Genomic DNA, 22,173 nt, shown 5'->3' with positions numbered 1-22,173 from the left:
ATGATTCAGATTTTATTCTTTGGCTTTAAGATGCATTATCTGCCTTCAAACTTGTTGCATTCTAGGTGGAGAAAAAAATAAAAAGGAGTCTTCCTGAAAAGGCAAATAATCGTCCTAAATACTATTTGACCAAGAGTAAAATTAATAACCCCCAAGGTAGTAAAAGTCAACATTATTGGAGATATGAATTAAATGAACATTGCAGACTGTTTTCTCATCTGTAAAATAGGTTTAATTATAATTGCTATGCAGTGTGTAGAATTAGTTAATGTTTTTTGGACTCCTAGAATACTAGAAGTATATTAAAAGTTAGTTGCTTTCCCCACTAAACCTATTATTTATTTAAACCTCCCAAGATTTTTTATCTTGATATAATAAGGAAAACTGTGCCCTGAAGACATTTAGATCATAAATCTGCCCCAGATGGTAAAGATCCAGATCAGTTTTACTATCTTCAAGGGACCAAACCATCCAATATTTTTAATATAAATATTTTGCCCAATTTTACCAGCACCAAATCATCTGTGCTTTTTCTTTCTCAGTTCTCTTAACCAAAGATACAAGGACCCAGCTTGATAATTATTCCATATTGGAATCTGTTTTTTAAAAAAATTCTTTTGGAATCATATTGCCCTGTGTTTATATCTATGCTCCTTATACAACTGTATGATTTATTTAAATTGCTAAATTTTCTGGGAGCCTCACTTTCTCCATCTGTAAATGGAAATATCCTCACTTTATAGGTTTTCGGTTTTTGTTTTTGAGATTTAAAAGAGATCAAGTAAGTAAAGCCCTTAGCAGAATGGCATGTGTATCACCTGGCATATCACAACTCCAGTGACGTGTCAGTGAAGCTTCATCATATCTTATTCCGTTGGCTACAGTGTTGGATTCTTCAAATAGCTTAAATTGAAGTAGCCCAAATGAAGCACCTTATTTTAACTCCAACCATAGAGACTGCGGTTATTCTGTACCTATATGACAGAAAATTATTCAGTGATAACAATTACTCAAAAGTATGAGTTGTGTTATAAGGGAAGTTGAAAAGATAATTAGGCACAAAAATGTATATATAGTGTAATCTCTATGATATATGCATAGAACAAAAGGTTGGAAAGAAACAATACAGAAGCTTGAAAGTGGGTGGTTGTGAGAATATGATAATTTTTTCCTTTTTCTTCTTTGCAAAATATGGTATAATTTTTATACCTTTCAAAATATGGGTATTTTTTTTCTTTTTGTATTTTCCACTTCTCAAAATTTTCTATTTTTTTAAACAATGAACATACGTTGAACAAATTATAAGACAGAAAGCCACATCTATGTGAATGCATAGTAAAGAAGAAATCTGTGTATATCAATTGTTAAAAAAGTTTTGAACATAGTGAAGAATTGCTAAGACAATACCATCCTCTCTGACAGGACTATGCTACTTAGTAATCAGTTTTAGTTTGATGAATATTTATCAAATTCTCTCATAACCTATTTTGATTATTTTTCTTACTTTTCCACTTTTGCCTTTTCTTTGCTATAATTTTATATTTAATTTAAATACCTATGCTATGTGTGTACCAGATCAATGTGTTAAAAATGTATGAGGAATATAACCAGCCTATGATTGACATAATGTGTATATATTTTTTAATTTGAGAGATGGAAACTCCAGGTCTTCAGAATCCCAATGACCGCAGTTTTGGTTCTTGTAATAGATACTCAGTTTGGAGCCATGGCCTCCCACCATGAATTCCAGGGGATTATCTAGCAGTGCCCACTTCTCAAGTCCAAAATTGGTTTATTTAGGCATGACTTTTTTCTTACTTAAAACATCAATCTTCTGTCTTAGGATTAGTCATTGGTAAGCAAGGTAGAGAGATCAGAACTGTAAGAAAAATAGAAAGTGATTTTGATGGTCTCAGACCCCTTTTCTTGATGAAGAATGGCACATAGTCTCCATAGTTAAACTGGAAAGGGAAGGTCTCTGGGTGGAAAGTTTTCAGACTTAGCATCAATTTTTAACCCACTAAAGATTTTCCATTTCTCTTCACAGTAGTGATAAGGAAACAGCCACAGCTACTTATATACAGGCATATGCCTAACTTCTCAATAAGATTTTGACATTCAGACAGGAAAAATCTTATCTATTTCTCTTCCCCAATCACATAGCTTACAGTATCTACTTAATAAATATTAGTGAAATTCAATTGAAATTTTATCAACAGGCTTTTAAAATTTTAACACTGTTAAGAATTTTCATAAAGGAGATGGAATGCTTTTGAAAAAATCATATTATCACTCTTTTGCTAATAAAACAAAACAATAAAGTCCCTATGATGGTCTTCCATGGCACTTAACCCTTAACTTTAGGCTAAAAGACTCATGTGAATTGGAACCTCCCTACCAAGTTTACCTTGTACCACTTCTGCCCTCTTTTGTTTTGTTTTGCTCCCATCACACTGGCCTTTCAGTTTCTGTAATAAACGTGCTCATTCTCACCTCTAAGCTTTTGCAGTTGCTGATCCCTCTGCATGGAATACTCTTGACAAGTTCTTGTTCCGGTATTGTTAGCTCCTTAGAGAGGTCTTTCCTGCTGGTCATATGTAAAGTTATTCTCATTAGTCATTGATCTCATCACTGTTTTATTCCTTCATAGCATTTTTCTGTATCTGAAATATTTCTTAATATATTTGTTCCCATATTTGTCTTCATCAAAAGATAAGCTTAGTGTAGACAGGGGCTTTCTTGTCTTCTACTACTGATTCTCCACCCCTGGAGAATATTTGTGAAAGGCAGGCAAGGAAAGAAGGAAGGAAGGAGGGAAGAGAGAAGGGAGGGAGGGAGATTAGATCAAGCCATCCTTACAACTGTCCTGTGTGGTAGGATCCATAATCCCAATTTTACAGATGAGTAAACTGAGGAAAGAAAAGTTAGGTATCTACATAGTGATCACAGCTAGTAAATGGAAAAACTGGAATTCTTAATAGCCTCCTCCTGAATTCAAGAACAGCTCTTTATCTTAAAAGACATTCTGGCACTTTTCCAACCATGTTAGAGTAACTGTTCCGAGACTTACCCTTGCACTATAAACAACTAGAAAACTAGACAAAGTATATGAAACAGCTAATTTTAGATGTGGAATAATAGGAAGCTCAGAAATGTGATCCCTAAGATAAAGGAAGCAACTGAAGTGAAAACTGCACTTGTTCTTGCTTTCTGCCTTGAGGTGCTTTCTGGATTACAGCAGAGAGAAGGGGAAATCTAGCATAGCATGGCAAAATGCAGTTGAGGAGGTGATGATCCGAATTCAGTGAAACTGAGGCATCTGGAAGTAATAGGACAGACATCCAGAGAAGAGGTTGGCGTACAGAAAAAGAGTTCCAGAAATATGCATGTGGATCCCCTTAAGACGATTTGTTGAATGCTAACCTGTGAATGTAGGGTAAAACCCTACTCAGCTAGCAAAGGATAACTAGGGAATTGCAAGCCAAACAATTCCCAGAGCTGACAAGGGAGTTTGAGTTCTGAGCAGCAAGAGTAGAGAGATTTTAACAAATACCCAGGAAATTTCTTAGACACCCACGAAGGGTAATGCCTTAGCGATTCATGCCTTAGTGGTAGAGTAAAGGCTACTCTAGACCTGCCTTGACAAAGCTTAAAGACAAGCCTTGAAATGATCAGGCTGATCCACAAGTAACTGCTAAAATGAACTTCAACACTCTTTAAAGGAAGGCAACAAAATCAATTATAAATCACATTTATAATGGCCAACATCTAAAAAACAAAAACAAACAAACAAAAACTTATAAGACATGTGAAGAAGCAGGAAAATATGACCTACAGTTAGAAAAAAACTTAGTAAATAAGGACATAAGTAATGGCAGACATGATGGAATTAGTAAACAAGGACTTTAAAATAGCTATTATGTATCGTATAGCTTATGGTTTAAAGAAAATACTGAACATGAAGAGGAGAAAAATGAACTACATATATATATAAGAACATATCAAATAGAACTTCTAGAGTTGAAAAGAGTATGGTATCTGAAATTTAAAACTCACTGGAAAGACCTAACAGTAGATTAAACACTATGCAAGAAAAGATAAGAGAATTTCAAGACATAGCAATAGAAATGATCCAGAATGAAGCACAAGAGAAAAAAAAGAGCTAAATAAATTTCAGTAACAGTGGGGCAATATTCAGTGATTTACATACAATTAGAATCTCAGAAGGAGAGAGAGAGAGCAAAAAAATTATGTGAAGAAATAATGGCTGAATTTTTTCAAATTTGACTATAAATTCACAGAGTAGAGAAACTAAATGAAAATCAGTCAAGATAAACAAGAACCTATACCAGGGCACATCACAGTCAGATTTCTGAGAAACCATGATAAACTCAGTATCTTAAAAGAAGCCTGAGAGGCCCCTTGGGTGGCTCAGTTGGTTAAGCATCTGACTCTTGATTTCGGCTCAGGTCATGATCTCCTGGGTCATAAGATTTAGCCCTGTGTTGGGCTCTGCACTCAGCAGGGAGTCTGAGATTCTCTCTCTCCTTTTCTCTCCCTCTTCCACTGAATTTCCCCCTGCCCTCCCTTTCTCTCTCTCTCTCTAAAATAAATAAATAAATCCTAAAAAAAAAAAAAAAAAAAAAAGCCTGAGCAAAAGTACGCATTAAATATAGAGGAACAAAAATAAGTCCACTGAACTACATTAAATGTGACTAGTATAAATATGTAAGTAAAAAGGTAGAGATTATCACACTGGATTAAAACTAAGACCTAGCTACACGGTGTCCACAAGAAACCTACTTTCAACATACATACAGATAAGTTGAAAGTAAAAGATGGGAATATACATATCAAACAAAACTGGAGAAACTATATTAATATCAGACAAAGTGGGCTTCAGGACAAGAAGTATTACCAGGGATAAAGGTGAACATTTCCTGATGATAAAAAGGTCAAGAATATATAACAATTAGGCCTGTAATAACAAAGCTGTAAAATACATGAAGCAAAACTGAAATTAACAAAACCACAGTTAAATTTGGAGATTACAGTCCAATCAGTCCAACTCAAATCCAGTAGCAGCACATTCTGAGTTCCCATGAATCATTCTTTCCAAGTCCCCATGAATCATTCATCGAAATAGGCAAGAAGTTAGATAAATGAACAAATTCCTTGCAATACAAAAGTTAGCAACATTTATAGAAGAACTGCAAAGTTAACTAGCCCACTATATGTTAAAGGTTGCAGAATACAACTGCAGTGTTCAAAAACTAATTGTATTGCTACATAAACAGTGAAATGAAAAATATTTTTTTTTATCAAATAGAAATATGTTTAACTGAGAAACTGCCAGGCCTGCATAATGAAAACTACAAAGAAAAAAAAAAGAAAAGAAAAAGAAAACTAAAAAGCATTGCTGAAAGAAATTTTAAAAGACTCAAACAAATGAAGAGCTTTACCATACTGGCAGATTAGAAAACTCAAAATTTATTGAGGTATAATTAACATAAAATATCTTATTAGTTTCAGGTGTACATCATAGTAATTCAATATTTTCATACATTATGAAATGAACCCCACCAAAAGTCTGGTTAACGTCTGTCACCATACAGTTATTACAATATTACTGACTATATTCCCTATGCTGTATGTCCTCATATCTTATTTATTTTAAAACTGGAAGTCTGTACCTTTTAATCCCCTTTATCTAGTTCACCTGCCCCCCTTCCCCACCCCTCTGGTAACCACTAGTTTGTTTCTTTTACCTGTGAATCTGTTTCTGTTTTGTTTTGTTTTTTAGATTCCACCTATATGTTAAATCATATGGCGTTTGTCTTTCTCTGTCTGGCATTTCACTTAGCTAAATACCCTCTTGGTCCATCCATAATGTCACAAATGGCAAGATTTCATTCTTTTTATGGCTGAGTAATATTCCATTGTGTGTGCGTGCGTGTGTGTGTGTGTGTGTATGTGTACCACTTCTTTATTCATTCATGTATCAATGGACACTTAGATTCTTTCCATATTATTAGCTGTTGTAAATAATGCTACAGTAAACACAGGGGTGTATGTATCTCTTTGAATTAGTGTTTTCATTTCCTTCAGATAAACACTCAGAAGTGGAATTGCTGGATTTTGTGGGATTTCTAATTTAAATTTTTTGAGGAACCTGAGTGCTGTTTTCCACAGTGGCTATACCAGTTTGCATTCCCACCAACAGCGTATGAGAATTCCTTTTTCTCACATCCTCTTCAACATTTGTTATTTCTTCTCTTTTTGATACTAACCTTTCTGACTGGTGTGAGGTGATAGTTCACTGTGGTTTTGATTTGCAGTTCCCTGATGATTAGTGATGTTGAGCATCTTTTCATGTGTGTATTGGCCATGTGTATATCATCTTTGGAAAAATGTCTATTCAGATATTTTGCCTATTTTTAAATTAGGGTTTTTTAAATATTAAGTAGTATAAGTTTTTAAACATATTTTGGGTATTAATCCCTTATCAGTTGTATGATTTGCAAATATCTTCTCTCCTTCAGTACCTTGCCTTTTTGTTTTGTTGATGGTTTCCTTCACTGTGTGAAAACTTTTTAATTTAATGTAATCCCATTCGTTTATTTTAGTTTTTGTTGTCCTTGCTTAAGGAGTCTGGTCCAAAAAAATATTGCTAAGACAGATGTCGAGAATTTACTGCCTATGTTTTCTTCTAGGAGTTTTATGGTTTTGGATCTTACATTCAAGTTTTTCATCCATTTTGAATTTATTTTTGTATATGATATAAGATAGTGGTCCAGTTTCATTCTTTTTCATGTAGCTGTTCAGTTTTTCCAACACCATTTATTGAAGAGACTGTCTTTTTCCCCATTATATATTCTTGACTACTTTGTCATAGATTGATTGACCATATATGTGTGGGTTTATTTCTGGGCTTTCCATTCTATTGCACTGATCTGCGTTTTTGTTTTTGTGCCAGTACCATACTGATTTGATTACTATAGCTTTAGAGTATAGTTTGAAATCAAGAAGCGTAATACCTCTAGCTTTGTTCCTTCTCAGGATTGATTTGGCTATTTGAAGTCTATTGTGGTTTAATATCAATTTTAGAAATCTTTTTTCTAGTTTTGTGAAAATTGCCGTTGGTGTTTTCATGGGATTGTATTGAATCTGTAGATTGCCTTCAGTAATATAGACATTTTAACAATATTAGTCCTTTCAGTCCATAAGCACAGAATATCTTTCCATTTATTTGAGTTGTCTTCAGTTTCTTTCATCAGTGTCTTACAGTTTTCAGAGTATAGGTGTTTCACCTCCTTGGATAAATTTATTCCTAGGTATTTTTATCTTTCAGATGCAATTGTAAATGGAATTTTTTTTTAATTCTTTTTTCTGATAGCCCATTATTAGTATATTAAAATACAAGCAATTTCTGGGGCACCTGGGTGGCTCATTCATTTAAGTGTCTGCCTTCAGCTCAGGTCATGATCTCAGGGTCCTGGGATCAAGCCCCACATCAGCTCCTTGCTCAGTGGGGACCCTGCTTCTCTCTCTCTCTGCTTGCTGCTCTGCCTGATTGTGTCCTCTCTCTCTCTCTCTGTGTGAAATAAATAAATAAAATCTTTTTTAAAAATGCAATTTCTGTATGTTAATTTTGTATCCCTTGACTTTACTGAATTCATTTATTAGTTCTAATAGTTTTTTGATGGAGACTTTAGGGTTTTCTATATATAGTATCATGTCATCTGCAGATAGTGACAGTTTTACTTCATTATTTACAATTTGGATGCCTTTCATTTATTGTTTTGTGTAATTGCTGTGGCTAAAATCTCAATATGTTTAATACGTCCATTCTCCCCAAATTGACTCACTGATTCAATGCAATCCCAATCAAAATCACAGCAGGTTTTTTTTTCTTTTACCATTAAAATTGATAGCCTATTCTAAACTTTATATGAAAATGAAAAAAAAAAAAAAACCCCACAAGAATAGCCGCAACAGTACTGAAAAAGATGAACAAAGTTGGAGGACTTATAATACTTTATTTTGGGGCATTATAAAACTATAGTAATTGACATAGAATTGATACAAGCATATAATTCAATGGACCAGAACAGAAATTCCAGAAATAGACCCACACAAATATAGTAGTGTCCTCCTCATCCACAATTTCACTTTCCATGGCTTCAGTTACTAACAATCAACTATTATCTGGAAGTAGGTGATCCTCCTCCTGACATATTGTTAGAAGATTGGTAGTAGGGGCGCCTGGGTGGCTCAGTCGTTAAGCATCTGCCTTCGGCTCAGGGCGTGATCCTGGTGTTCTGGGATCGAGCCCCACGTCAGGCTCTTCCACTGGGAGCCTGCTTCTTCCTCTCCCTCTCCCCCTGCTTGTGTTCCCTCTCTCGCTGGCTGTCTCTCTCTCTGTCGAATGAATAAATAAAATCTTTAAAAAAAAAAAAAAGAAGATTGGTAGTAGCCTAATGCTACATCATTTACCTCACTTTATCTCATCATATAGGCATTTTATTATCTCACATCATCACAAGAAGAAGATAGGTGAGTATAGTACAGTAAGATATTTTGAGAGAGGAGGACCATATTCACGTAACTTTTATTACAGTATATTGTTATAATTATTCTTTTGTATTATTAGTTATTGTTAATCTTTTACAGTGCCTAATTTATAAACTCTACCGTAGATATATATGTATAGGAGAAAACATAGTATATATAGTGTTCAGTACATCTGTGGTTTCAGGCATCCACTTAGGGGTCTTGGAACATACCCACCATAGATAAGGGGGGACTACTGTATGTTTAATCAATTATCACCAAAGTTGCTAAAACAATTCAATGGAGGAAAAGACTGGCTTTTTACCATATAGTGCCGGAATAATTGAATATTCATATGAAGAGAAAAGTACTTGATCCTCATCTCACACCATAAACTGACTTGAAATGGATAATAGACCCACACAGAAGGGCTGAAACTCTGAACCTTCTAAAAGGAAATATATAAGCAAATATGATAACGTTAAAGTAGATAGTTTTTTTAGACACAAAGCACGAGACATAAGGAAAAACATATAAATTTTACTTCACCAAAATTACAAGTTTTTCCTCTCAAAAGACTCTGAAGAAAATGAAAAAGCAGCAAATGAGAGAAAATATGCATGAAATGTATATCAGATAAGTGACTGGTATCCAGAACGTGTGTGTGTGTCTGTGTGTACACACAACTCAATAACAAGAAGATAAACAATCTTCCTTTTACACGGATTTGAACATTTGCTTCACAAAGAAGATACACAATTGGCCAATTAATACATGAAAAGATACTGTAGCAGGTTCCTAGGGCACCTCTAAGTACTGTGAACTGGGTGACAGAATAGAACAGACATTTATTCTCTCACAGGTCTACAAGCTAGAAGTCTGAAATCAAGGTGTCAGTAGGGCTGTGTTCCTTCTGAAGCTCTAGGGCAGTATCCGCTCCATGCCTCTCTTTCAGCTCTAAGTGGTGGTTGGCCATCCTTGGCATTCCTAGGTTTGTAGATACATACTCCATTCTCTGCCTCCATCTTCACATGACATACTTTCTATGTGTGTGCCAGTATATATCTACATGATCTGCTTCTAAGGATACCAGCCATTGGATTTAGGGCCCACTAAAATTCATCTTGACTTTATCTTAACGTGATTACGTCTGCAAAGACCCCACTACCAAATAAGTTCACATTCACAGATACTGGGGGTTCGGTCTTTAACATACCTTTTTTGGGGATGCAGTCCAACCTACCACAGATGCTTACCATCATCAGGGAATTAAATATTAGAACCACACTGAGAACGCTTACTGACATGGCTGATTTTTTTTTTTTTTTTTGAGAACTCTAAGTGTTTGCAGCAATGTAGAGCAAATAGAATTCCATGTGTTGCTAGTGGGTAGTAAAGTGGTACAGCGATTTTGGAAAACAGCCAGTTTCTTAAAAAGTTAAACATGTTATCACCATAGGCCCAGAAATTTACCTAGAAGGCCTAGATATTTACCTAAAAGAAATGAAAACATACATCCAGACACAGCCCTGCATGTGAATATTCATAGCAGCTTTATGCGCAATAACCAAACCTGGAAACAACCAAAATAGCCATGAACAATTGAATGGATAAGATCCATGCAAGGGAACAACAGCAATAAAAGGATGTACGGGTTTGGTGTAATGACTTGGATGCCCCTCAGAATTAGTATGGTGAGTGCAAGAAGTCAGAGACTAAACCTTATGTACAGTACGACTCAATTTATATGAATTTCTAGAATAAAGAAAACGAAACTGTAATGACAACAATCAGATGATGGGTTTCTTGGGTAGGGGCGTGGAGTGGGGAAATTTATTGAAAAACATCGTAAAGCAACTTTTGGGAATTGATGAAAATGTTCTGTATCTTGATTGTGGTGGTGGCTACGTAAGTGTATACATTTGCTGAAACATCATGAGTATACTTAAAATAGGTTCATTTTATTTCATGTAAATTATGCATCAATAAACTGATTTTTTAAATATAGCCATCTGTTATTGGAATGGAGCTCCTCTGGGGTAGCTGCTCTTCTCTAAGTCACATTTAAGCCGGGCACTGATGAGAACTAAATAGAACAACATCCACTAACATCCTGTGCCCCGCCCGATCATAAATAGTCAATCAGAGCACTTTCCTGTTAGGAAATTTTAGGACCTATGACATAGTGTTAATGTTTATATTTATATTTATTCAGTGGTTGCTAGTTATTCTATTTCACAGATGTGGACAATTATACCATTTTCTGAATTTTGCTGGTCTTGTAGCTTTTATAAATTACAAACTCCTAATATAAACTTGATTGTAGTATAGTCGAGAGAGCGGGTAGGCTTTAGTGCTAATCAGCTTGTGGTTTAAATTCTGGCCTTGCCATTTAGCAGCTGTACAGCGTTCATTCCTTCACTTAAAAATATGTATGAAGCGATTGTGATGTACCAGGTCGCCAGGCATAGGGGATGTACCTTAGGGGGATGTGTTCCTAGCCTCATGGAACTTACAGTCCAATCCTTCAACTTATTTTCCTTCTCCAGGTTTCTGGGTTTTGCCATCTGTAAATTGGATTGTACTGCTATCTTCACGGGGTTTTTGACAATCAAGTGAGATGACCAAGTAATCAGTATGCAGTAGACAATAAGGGTTTCCTCCTGCCCTACCTGCGTGTCTTTCCAACTCCTTACTGTGCTCTTGTTCTCCCCTATCTATCCTATCACGTCCTATTCTCTCCCATCATGAATTTTTTAAATTATTGAAGTATAATTGACATACAAAGTTATATTAATTTCACATGTACAACATATTCAGCGGTTCTGTACGTTACCCAGTGCTCACTATGAAAAGTGTAGCTGTCCTCTGTCATCATACATTATTACAGTATTATTGATTATATTCCCTATGCTGTACTTTTCATCTCCATGACTTACTTATTTATAACTGGAAGTTTGTACCTCTTAATCCCCTTCACCAACTTCACCCACCCACCCACCCCCCACCAACTCCCTGCTGACAACCACCAGTTTGTGTTTAAGAATCTGTTTGCTTTTGCTTTTTGTTCTTTTGTTTTTGGGAAGTTCCACATATTAAGTGACATCTTACAGTATTTATCTTTCTCTGTCTGACTTATTTTACTTAGCATGGTACCCTCTAGTTCCTTTCTTCTTGTCATAAATGGCAAGATCTCACAGCAGTCAGATTGGCTAATACCAAAAAGACAAGAAATAACAAGTGTTGGCAAGGATGTGGAGAAAAAGGAACACTCATGCACTATTGGTAGGAATGTAAATGGGTGTAACCACTGTGGAAAACAGTATGGAGGCTCCTCAAAAAATTAAAAATAGAAATGCCATATGATCCAATAATTTCATCATGAATCTTATTCATGTCTCTTTCTATAATACCATAAGTGCAAATACTTGTTTCTTTTCTCAGCCAGAACTATTTAGATTTCTGAATGAATTCTTCCAGCTCTTTTCCTATTTAAACTATTTTATTATTAAACCTATATTGGATGATATTTAAAAAATAAAGAACAGTTCCCAGACTGATTTTTGTGTTATCCAAAGTTAAGTGAAGTATGGTATTCCTTAACAGTAACTCTTTATATTCATATGCCATTTTACCTTTATAAAGCCTTTTTGTATCTATTATTTCATTTAATCATCTCAATAATCCTGTGAGGTCAGTGAAGAGATTATCATGTCTACTGTCTACATTAGTGTACCAAGGCATATCTATGTTAAAATAGTATTGAGATAGGGGTGCCTGGGTGGCGCAGTCAGTCAAGTGTCCAACTCTTGATCTCAGCTCAAGTCATGGTCTCAGGGTTGTGAGTTTAAAAAAAAAAAAAAAAGGATTTAGATCAGAGATGTAATCTGAACCTGCTTATGCTTTTCATTTGTTTATGTATTTAATCACATTAATTGGCTACTGATTGTATGCTGGATATACTGTGATCCTGCCCTTAAGAAGCTCATTGTCTGTGAGGGCCGGCAGCCTGCAAGTGGAGAGCAGTGACAGGATATGGACGCATGTACAGATGGGGGTTGTCAATGAAGAGCAAAGGATCAGCCTTGTTGGGGCATATGGAAAGGGCATTGCAATGTGCCACTTAAACAGAGTATTGAGGCTTCTCATAATTTCCCCATGTGAATGAGGATGGAAAAGGCCTTCCCAAAATACCCCTAAGCAAGAACCTTAGGAGTTGATACTTACTCTCTACCCTCATTGGTGCAAAGTAATTCTTCACTATGACCCACCCCCACCCCCACCCCCAACAAAAGAAAGAAAAGATCACAGAGAAGAGAGTCACAATCATCCAGGTCCTTATCAACTGGGCCTGGTTTTCTGGATAAAAGGAGGAAACAAGGGCTTGTTTCCTGCAGCTCTTTCTTGTGCTGCCTTCCCTCAGACCCTGGCCTAGCTCAGGCTGGACAGATCCCATCCAGGAAGGCAGGGGGAATGGTGTTTGTATTCATCAGTATGCATTTCTTGAAACTGGCCACCAGTGAACAATCAAATCGCCTTGGAATGTTCTTAAGCTTCCTACATGTTTGATTAGTTTTTCCCAGTAGGAAATGAAACAAAAGACACAGCTATTAAGAGAGCTTGCTCTCTGCATGGCCTAAGACTGGCTCCTGGTGTCACAGTGATCTTCAGAGCAGACAGGAAGGTCAGAATCATTCCAGGTGTTGAATGGAAAGACTGGAGCTGGATGTGCGTAGTCTTTGTGGTGGATGGGAGCAGAGGAGGGCAGGAGAATCTCAGGTCTCTTTTTGACTGTTTCAGAAGCCGTTTGACACTCTTGCTTCAATTTTTCTCTCTATAAAAGAAGATTATTCATGTATAAGATTCTTCCATGTATTCATTCCCTTAGTAGCCCACAGAGCATAGCCCTCTGCTAGATGTCAAGGATATAAGAGTAAAGTATAAATAACAGACAGCTCCCAAAGGAGTTCTTGCAGAAAATGGGGTGAGCAGACATCAAGGCTGTGGGTGGGTGAAGGGCAACATAGGCTCAGTTGATGGGGCCACGTCATCCTAGAGGAGATAGCAGGGAACTGTGTGGGGATGTGAAAAAGAGAAGCCTGGTTGATGGTGTGGTGAAAGAGCAATTCTGGTGGAGAAGAGAAATATCCAAGGAAGATCTTTTACATTTTGTCATAATAAGCAATATAAGCCCTCTCTTCCAAGACCCCTATAAATATTAAGTAAAATATATACAGCTCGTTAAGATTTGGTGAAGTAGATCATATTTGGGAAGAGAAAAGTGCTGATATCTGCTTCATGGTTTATGTGGAATGTAAGAACCTGGACACAGGAAAAAAAATCAGTCAATATTTAGATACATAAATACATACATATATTTACATGTGTGTATATCTATCACATATAACTATGTAACTAATACATCACATATACATGTGTATGCACACTGTATCCATATGCCTATATACACACTATACATGTATATATGAATATATGAATATGTGGTATTTATGTAACTCCCCCTAAAAAAGCTTCTTAGAGAACAAAAAAGAATGTTATCTGGATAATACGTTCTTACTGAACTAGCATGAGCTAACACTTAAGTACTTACAATGTACCAGGTCCCTTTCTAGGTACCTTAAGTGCAGTATGTCTTCTTCAATCCTTACAGTAACTTTACCAGGTAGGTACTCCCATTATCACCTTTTTGCGGAGAAGGAATCTGAGAAACAGAGAAGTTCAGTTACTTGCCTAAGGACACATAGCAAGTAAGAAATAGAGCTGGGCAGCCTAGCTCTAGGACCTCAACTCTTAACTTCTCTGCCCTATTACATAAGATATGACTTGCTTTTAATATTTTTGTAAGAAATCAAACCCTTTAGGGAGCTTCGAGTGTGGATGGAAGAATCATGGCAGCTTCGATTCTCAAGCAGTTGAGTGTGAGGAACAGAAGCTTCCTTCCTTCGTGGTGGCTTTAAGTACATTGCTCCCTGAATTCGACTGTAGACCGTTGGACAAGATTTGCTCATTTGGTTCTTTCATTCATTAACTATTTACTGAGTAGCCACTATGTGCCAAAAACCATTTGAGGTGGTAGAAAAAAAACAGTAAACCAAATAAGCAAAATGCCAGTTAATTATGGAGTTTACATAAGGATGACAGAAGAGCACTTGGATGGTTTGTAAAATCGTGATAACTGCTGTAGAGACAAGGGGTGTCGTGAGAGTACAGAGGATGGAGGGGAGCTGCTATAAAATACAGGTGGTCCAGGGAAGCCTTGTTGACAAGGTGACTTTTGAACAGAGACCTGAAGGAAATATAGGAGCGAGACTGCAGTATCTAGGAGAAGAGCACTGTTGGCAGAGGGAATGGCAAATGTGAAAGCCTTGAAGTTCAGTCGTACTTGACCTGTGTGAGGAAGAGGTGGAAACCAGTGTGTCTGGAGTAGGCTGAGCTAGAAAACAGAATGGCAAGATAGCAGGTGAGAAGTTCAATGGAGACTTTGGTTTTCACTCTGGGACAAGTAACCACAGGATAGAGGCAGGAAGCAATGATTTTTTTCTGCCTTGTGTCTTAAAAAGTTTACTCTGACTACTGGGTGAAAAATCAACGATAAGGGGGCAAGGGTGGACAAAAATTATTGTTGCAAAAATCCAGGCAAGAGATGATGGCGGTAGTGTTAAGGGCTGATGAAAAGAGGTTAGGCTATATTTTGAAGGTAGAGTTAACTACGTTTGGAAGTTTTCACCCCATAGACTATGTATATAAATGGTAAAACTGGCTGAGATCACTTCCAGAGGAAGTTTTGGTAGAGAAGGAAACATGTTCATGGGTGGAAGCCTGGGCAGCTCTGATCTTGAGAGATTGAGGAGACAGGAGGGGTCAGCAAATGAGACTAAGAAGGAGTAGCAGGGGAAAAAAGGAACACCAAGGAAAAGGAGCATCCTGGGAGTCAGGTAAAGAATGTGCTTCATGGAGGAGGGTGACCACTTGTGCTGCGTGATGCTGACAATCAGTAAGGACTGAGAACTGAGTGTTGGGTTAGCAACATGGAGGTCACTGATGACCTTGACAAAAGCTGCTTTTGGTCTGGTGGAGGGGGGAAAAGCCTGACTGGAGAGGGTTTAGGAGAAAATTAAGTTACCCCTGGAGATGCTGTCACATGAGGCTTTCATCTGAGTGGAAATGGAATCTGCTTTCACACTCCTCAGAGGCCTGAGTCTAGTCCTTACAAAACCAAGGCTCAAAAGCCCAGGGCTTTAGAAACCACAAATAAAAAACTGAAACCTTTGAACTTGGGAATAGTATTAAAGTTGTCATCTAGGGCTTGAAATGTTGGATTCACAGATCTTGCTCCAGGAAATAAAATGGACCAGTTGTTGAGTTTATTCTGGTTCTCTGTCTAAAACTAAAGCTGGAGAATCTCTTTTATATATTTACCCTGGGGACTTTGTCCCCACGTCCTCCCTTCACAATAAAATGTGTCCTCCAAAGTCTGGGAAAAATTTTCCCTGGGAAAAAATTATTGTTATCGCTCTTTGATGAAAATTTCTTCTTCATAGTTCGTTTGTCGGTATAGCATCTCCTAAATGCCTGGTGTTGGGTGGTGTGAGTGTTGAGCCTGGACATGTGCTCCTTGAACATCACATATCGCTGAAAATAAACCCCTATGCCCAGTTACCTATGATAGCAATTGGTGCCATCATTTTAAGGCTTCCTATCATCAGTGAAAATCTAGAAATGTATTCTGTGAATGCACAGGAACTGACTTTAGTAAGGCAAAAATAGTTCTCGATGTTATTGTCACCATGTTCAGTGAATATTATGAGAATCAATTCACAATTGAAGCAGCTGAGCTGGTTTTTCCTAATGGAAAATCACATACCTTTTCAGAACTGGCTTAACGAAAGGAGATGGTGATATCTGATCTAATTAAGAAAAAGTTGGAACCAGAGCAACTCCAGAAAATCTTGCCAAGCTTCTGACCAAGATGTGTTTAAAGTTAGAAGTCATAGATGAGGGGAATCCGATTGAGATTGAAATCTCTGTGACCGGAGCTGACATTTTCCATGCATGTGATATTATAAAAGATGTAACTATTGCTTATGGATATAATAACATTCAGGTGGCTCTCCCAGAAACATACACTGTAGCTAATCAATTTCCTCTTAATAAAGCTCACAGGACTTCTAAGACATGACCTGGTAGCTACTGGAGGCACTGAAGCACTTGCCTTTCCTCTGTGCCTCCAAGAAGATACTGCTGATAAACTTGGTTTGGACATCTCGCTGCAGCAGAGGTAGTTCATGTTAGTGACCCTAAAGCCGCTGCATTTCAGGTAGCACTCATTACTCTTCTTCCTGGCCTCCTAAAGATCATAGCCACAAAGAGTAAGATGCACCTTCCTCTGAAACTGAAATCTCTGACACTGTAGTACAAGATTCTAGCAGAGACCTACATGCATCTCTGTGCTGTTAATTACAGTAAGGATCCTTAGTTAGAGATAATCTATGGGGTCTGGACAGAATTACACAGCTGCTTAAGGTGCCTCCTGGTGAAAAGAAGGGGGGGAATATGTGATCAAAGCATCTGAAGGCCCTTCTCCTGGGTGATATGTCGAGATCTTTGTCAAGGGTCAAAGCATCAGGAAGTTTGGGGTTGATCCTTCATCCTGATGCCATCACCAAATTTGAGCTGACCATGTCCTGCTCCTCCCTGGAAATCAGTATCAAGCCCTTTTGGTGAAGATGAGTCCCTGCTGTTGATTCTCTTCATGAGTGTGCTCTTCTCCTCCCTTGGTGTCCTCTAGTCGTCCCCACAGGGCACATTCATTTGTGTTTTAATGTTTAATGAAGTAGAAAGCAGTAGGAGGGGCACCTGGGTGGCTCAGTTGGTTGAGAGTCCGACTGTTGGTTTCAGCTCAGGTCCTGATCTCATGGGTCGTGAGACTGAGACCCGAGTGGGGCTCTGCACTGAGTGGGGAGTCTGCTTGAAGATTCTCTCCCTCTGCCCCCTCCCCATTTGTGCTCGTGAGCTCTCTCTCTCTCTCTCAAATAAATAAACAACTATTTTAAAAAATAAATACAATAAAAAATAAAGTAGAAAGCAGTAGGAGTGGGGGGAGAGTGAAAGCCCTTGTAAAATCGTCTCCAAGTCTGCATACTGCTCAGTGGATTTTGAAATGAGCTGCCAGTTTCCCCACTTTGGCCCTGTGATCAGGAGAACCATTTCTATTTTGGTGGATGGATGTCTCTCCTCCAGATTCTGCTGGCTGCCTCCCTTTGTCTCATGCCATTCCTTGTCATTGTGTGCTCTGACACCGGTTGCTTCCTTTGGGCTCTTAGTGCAAGAGACAGTGGAGCCCAGCCTTTGCAGAGGCAAACATTTTAAACCTACTTTAAGAACTGGAATTACTATTACATGGCTAAAGAGGCTTGACTCCCTACAGTGAGGTGTCTGCAAACTTCCTGGCTGCATTCAGAGTGTTTTTCTGACCCCTCCATTCTGTATTCTCTGTCACATGCTTCTAAAGGGAAGAGGCACTTTTGGGGCGCCTGGGTGGCTCAGATGGTTAAGCGTCTGCCTTTGGCTCAGGTCATGATCTTATGGTCCTGGGATCAAGCCCTGCATCGGGTTGCCTATTCGGCGGGGAGCCTGCTTCTCCCTCTCCCTCTGTTGTTCCCCCTGTTCCCCTTGCTTGTGCTCTCTCGCTTTCTCTGTCAAATAAATAAATAAAATCTTAAAAAATATATATAAAGGGAAGAGGCACTTTAAATTCCTTTGGGGAAAAGAATTCAATCATTCAGTCTTATTTGGGGTTCCCCACATTGAATCAAAACATGGATTACGTGATACAGCCTGGAGAGCATCAAACACTGTTTCCTTTGCTCCTTGGACAACAGGGGAGAGAGTAGTGGAGTGGGGAATGGTCCCCACTTACACCATTTCTATCATCCCCTCCACCATAGTGTGAGCCCTTTGAGGAAGGGATGGTACCTGGCTCCTCTGCATACCTGATGCCTAGTTCACAGCAAGGTCGGCAGGAGGGGTGTAGTGAATAGCTATTGGGATAAGTTGCTACATTCAACTCACCATCCTTGCCTTGGGGTGTAGTAGCAGGTGTCACAGTGTAGTGGAGTCAAAGATAAAGGACTTCTCTTCAGGAGGTCCAGGATCAGAGACAGGGTGGGGTGAGGGTGGGGTGAGGGAGTGGCGCCATGAACTCAGCTGTGGGAAATCCCAAAGAAGTCCCTAGTTTTCCAAAGATTTGCATGCTGAGTAGGAATTTCCCACTCTGAAATCAGGGCTTCCCAAATCCTGGTCCACAGATTGGTACTGGCCACCAGTGAAATGAAAATGGACAATGTAGTCATTTTTTTAAACAAAGCTCAATTTATGTTTTTAATCTGAGTTTATGGCCTTCCTGAAATGTTTTTTCATGTCCTGCTGCACTGAAATAACCCTTTTGGAATTATGGTGATGGTAAATAGCAAATATTTTTCTTAATATTATTATGATGGAAAAGTCCTTGTTACCTTACATTCCTGCCCAGTTTAATTGTGTTTTGTTTTGGTTTGACATTTTTCTGCCCCACACATTCTCTCTAAGGAGCACTATTAGACCTGTGGTTTCTAATGAGACATGGACCATTTTGAAATTCCGAACTAAGGTTTTAAACCTTTTCTCCACAGAAAACCGTATGTGTTCCTCACACAAAATGTTCGCAGGTAATTTTGGAATGTTCACGTGCCTCTTTAAGACCAGCTGTGTGCTTCTGAAGGATCCAGAAAATGCAGGTTAGGAATTCCTGGACCAGAGGGAGTGACTGTCCACTATTGAGAGAAAATGACCTTTCCCCATTCATCTGCTTTGTAATGCAATATTCAATGTAAATAAAAAGTTTTCCATCACTACCTTTAAAAGTCCAGGATACTAAGCATTGAGATCAGGGATTTAACAGACATTTTGCAAAAGCAAATGGCACTCTGTCTAAGGCAGCTGATACCCAGCATTTGAACCAGCACTCTGTGGTCTCGGTGGGCGCGGGAACTTCTCTTCCCTTTGGCGTTTTTTGCTAAGCATATGTTGCAACCCATCACCACCGACAGGGCTCTGTGCATCTCCCGGGCTGTCTGGGGAGTCTTTTTGAAGGCATTTCAGCCATATGTTAGGGTTTCCTGCTCTCAAGGGTGCTTTGATGCCATGAGATGTGACATGACATTTGGAATCTGGGCCCATGCGTCACAATGCCAAGGGCAGGGACAGCCGCAGGATGACTGACTCTGGCCCATTGTGCAGGGATGAGCATGTCAATCAAATACATCTGGCTGGGTAGTCATATTGGCAGCTGGGACGCTCAAATATCGAGGGGAGAGGGAATCGGAGGGTCGTAGAAGCCTTCAGAAGAGAAGGCTGCTTGTCTTCCTCTGAGAAAGCCTTGGGGTGGAAGTAGAGACCACAGCTGGAACAATGAAGTTGGCAGTGATCACAGGATCTTGGAACCATAAAGATGGTCAAATCCAGAATTTCCCAAGCTTCAGTTATTCAAGCCCATAGCCATGATTTTTTGCTCTCTCTCACCAATAATTTACTTTGTATTTTCTTTTTTTTTCAAAAATTTTATTTATTTATGTGACAGAGAGACAGCCAGCGAGAGAGGGAGCACAGCAGGGGAGTGGGAGAGGAAGAAGCAGGCTCCCAGCGGAGGAGCCCGATGTGGGACTCAATCCCGGAACGCCGGGATCACGCCCTGAGCCGAAGGCAAACGCTTAATGACTGCGCTACCCAGGCGCCCCTTACTTTGTATTTTCTTTAAATTGGCTCACGTTTTTATTTAAATACATGTATTTTTTTAATAATTTTTATTTTGTTATATTAATCACCATACAGTACATCCCCAGTTTTTGATGCAGTGTTCCATGATTCATTATTTGCGTATAACACCCAGTGTTCCATGCAGTATGTGCCCTCCTTAATATCATCACCGGCCTATCCCAATCCCCCACCCCTCTCCCCTCTGAAACCCTCAGTTTGTTTCCCAGAGTCCACAGTCTTTCATGGTTCATTCCCCCTTCTGTTTACCCCCCCTCATTCTTCCCTTCCTTCTCCTACCGATCTTCCTATTTCTTATGTTCTATAGATGAGAGAAACCATATGATAATTGTCTTTCTCTGCTTGACTTATTTCACTTAGCATAATCTCCTCCAGTCCCGTCCATGTTGCTGCAAATGTTGTGTAATTGTTCTTTCTGATGGCTGAATAATATTCCATTGTATAAATGGACCACATCTTCTTAATCCAGTCATCCGTTGAAAGGCATCTCGGCTCCTTCCACAATTTAGCTGTTGTGGACAATAATGCTGTGAACATTGCATATGGGTGCATATGGCCCTTCTCTTCACTGCATCTGTATCTTTGGGGTAAATACCCAGTAGTGCAATTGCTGGATCATAGGGTAGCTCAATTTTTAAGTTTTTGAGGGACCTCCACACTGTTTTCCGAAGTGGCTGTACCAACTTGCATTCCCACCAACAGTGTAAGAGGGATCCCCTTTCTCCACATCCTGTCCAACATTTGTTGTTTCCTGCCTTGTCCATTTTTGCCATTCTAACTGATGTAAGGTGGTATCTCAGTGTGGTTTTGATTTGAATTTCCCAGATGGCTAATGATTTTGAACATTTTTTCATGTGTCTGTTAGCCATTTGTATGTCTTCATTGGAAAAGTGTCTGTTCATATCTTCTGCCCATTTTTTGATTTGATTATTTGTTTCACGTGTATTGATTTTGAGTTCTTTGTAGATCTTGGATACTAGTCTTTTATCCGTAGTGTCATTTGCAAATATCTTCTCCCATTCCGTGGGCTGCCTCTTAGTTTTTTTGACTGTTTCCTTGCCTGTGCAGAAGCTTTTTATCTTGATGAAGTCCCACAAGTTCATTTTTTCTTTTGTTTCTCTTGCCTTTGGAGATGTAAATACATGTATTTTAAAAGAAACTTTATATAACTAAATGAAATCTGGCATCACTTGCTATAAATATACTATAGTCAAAAATAAATAAAATGAAAACAACATACTCTGGAAATCCTCACTTGGTGCTGTGGTCTGCTAGCTCATTGTTAGAAGGGGAAGTCAGCAAAGGTTTTGGGCTTGTCACAGGCACTAACTTGGACTTTCTCCTTGATCTAGTTGGCAATATTGAAAGCAAATTCAAAAGTGAAACATCATCACTTTCTGTGCTCACTATTAGTTAATACCACGTCCAAGAATTGACTAAATTTCATGTGCCATCTATATTCATTTTGTGTGCTACTGGAGAGCTAGATTTCCCCTGTAGGACACATGGATTGGATCCAAGCCATTTACAGAGGTGAGGATACCCAGAGAATGGAATGGACTTGTCCAAGATAACCATGGTGCTAGGTCTGCCCTGGTACCTCTACCGTTTAGGTAATTCTGCAGCTTTTGCTGGGGGCAGATTTGACGTGCCTGCACCTTGGCTTTGGATTCTGCCTTGTGACATGTATTGGCCAATGAGATGTAAGCAGGTGTGGTGCCGGCAGAGGCTTCAAACTGGATTGTAGAGCTGAGCTTGCTTTTGTGTACTTTACCATGAGGAAGGCAT

The 22,173-nt window shown here is 38.6% G+C and overlaps 1 long non-coding RNA gene and 1 pseudogene across 1 annotated transcript in view; both read left to right on the top strand.

Annotated features, from left to right (window-relative positions):
- The window catches only part of LOC148109146 (uncharacterized), a 523,556-nt gene that overhangs the window by 411,638 nt on the left and 89,745 nt on the right, over positions 1-22,173 (top strand). The window lies entirely within an intron of this gene.
- Positions 15,221-17,364, top strand: LOC123794921 (phenylalanine--tRNA ligase beta subunit pseudogene; annotated as a pseudogene).

This window comes from Ursus americanus, chromosome 12 (assembly GCF_024610735.1).
Source record: "Ursus americanus isolate L20-20 chromosome 12, mUrsAme1.1.p, whole genome shotgun sequence".
NCBI classification, from domain to species: domain Eukaryota; kingdom Metazoa; phylum Chordata; class Mammalia; order Carnivora; family Ursidae; genus Ursus; species Ursus americanus.
The sequence above is the reverse complement of the archived record's forward strand: the minus strand, read 5'-3'. Positions and strand labels throughout refer to the sequence as shown.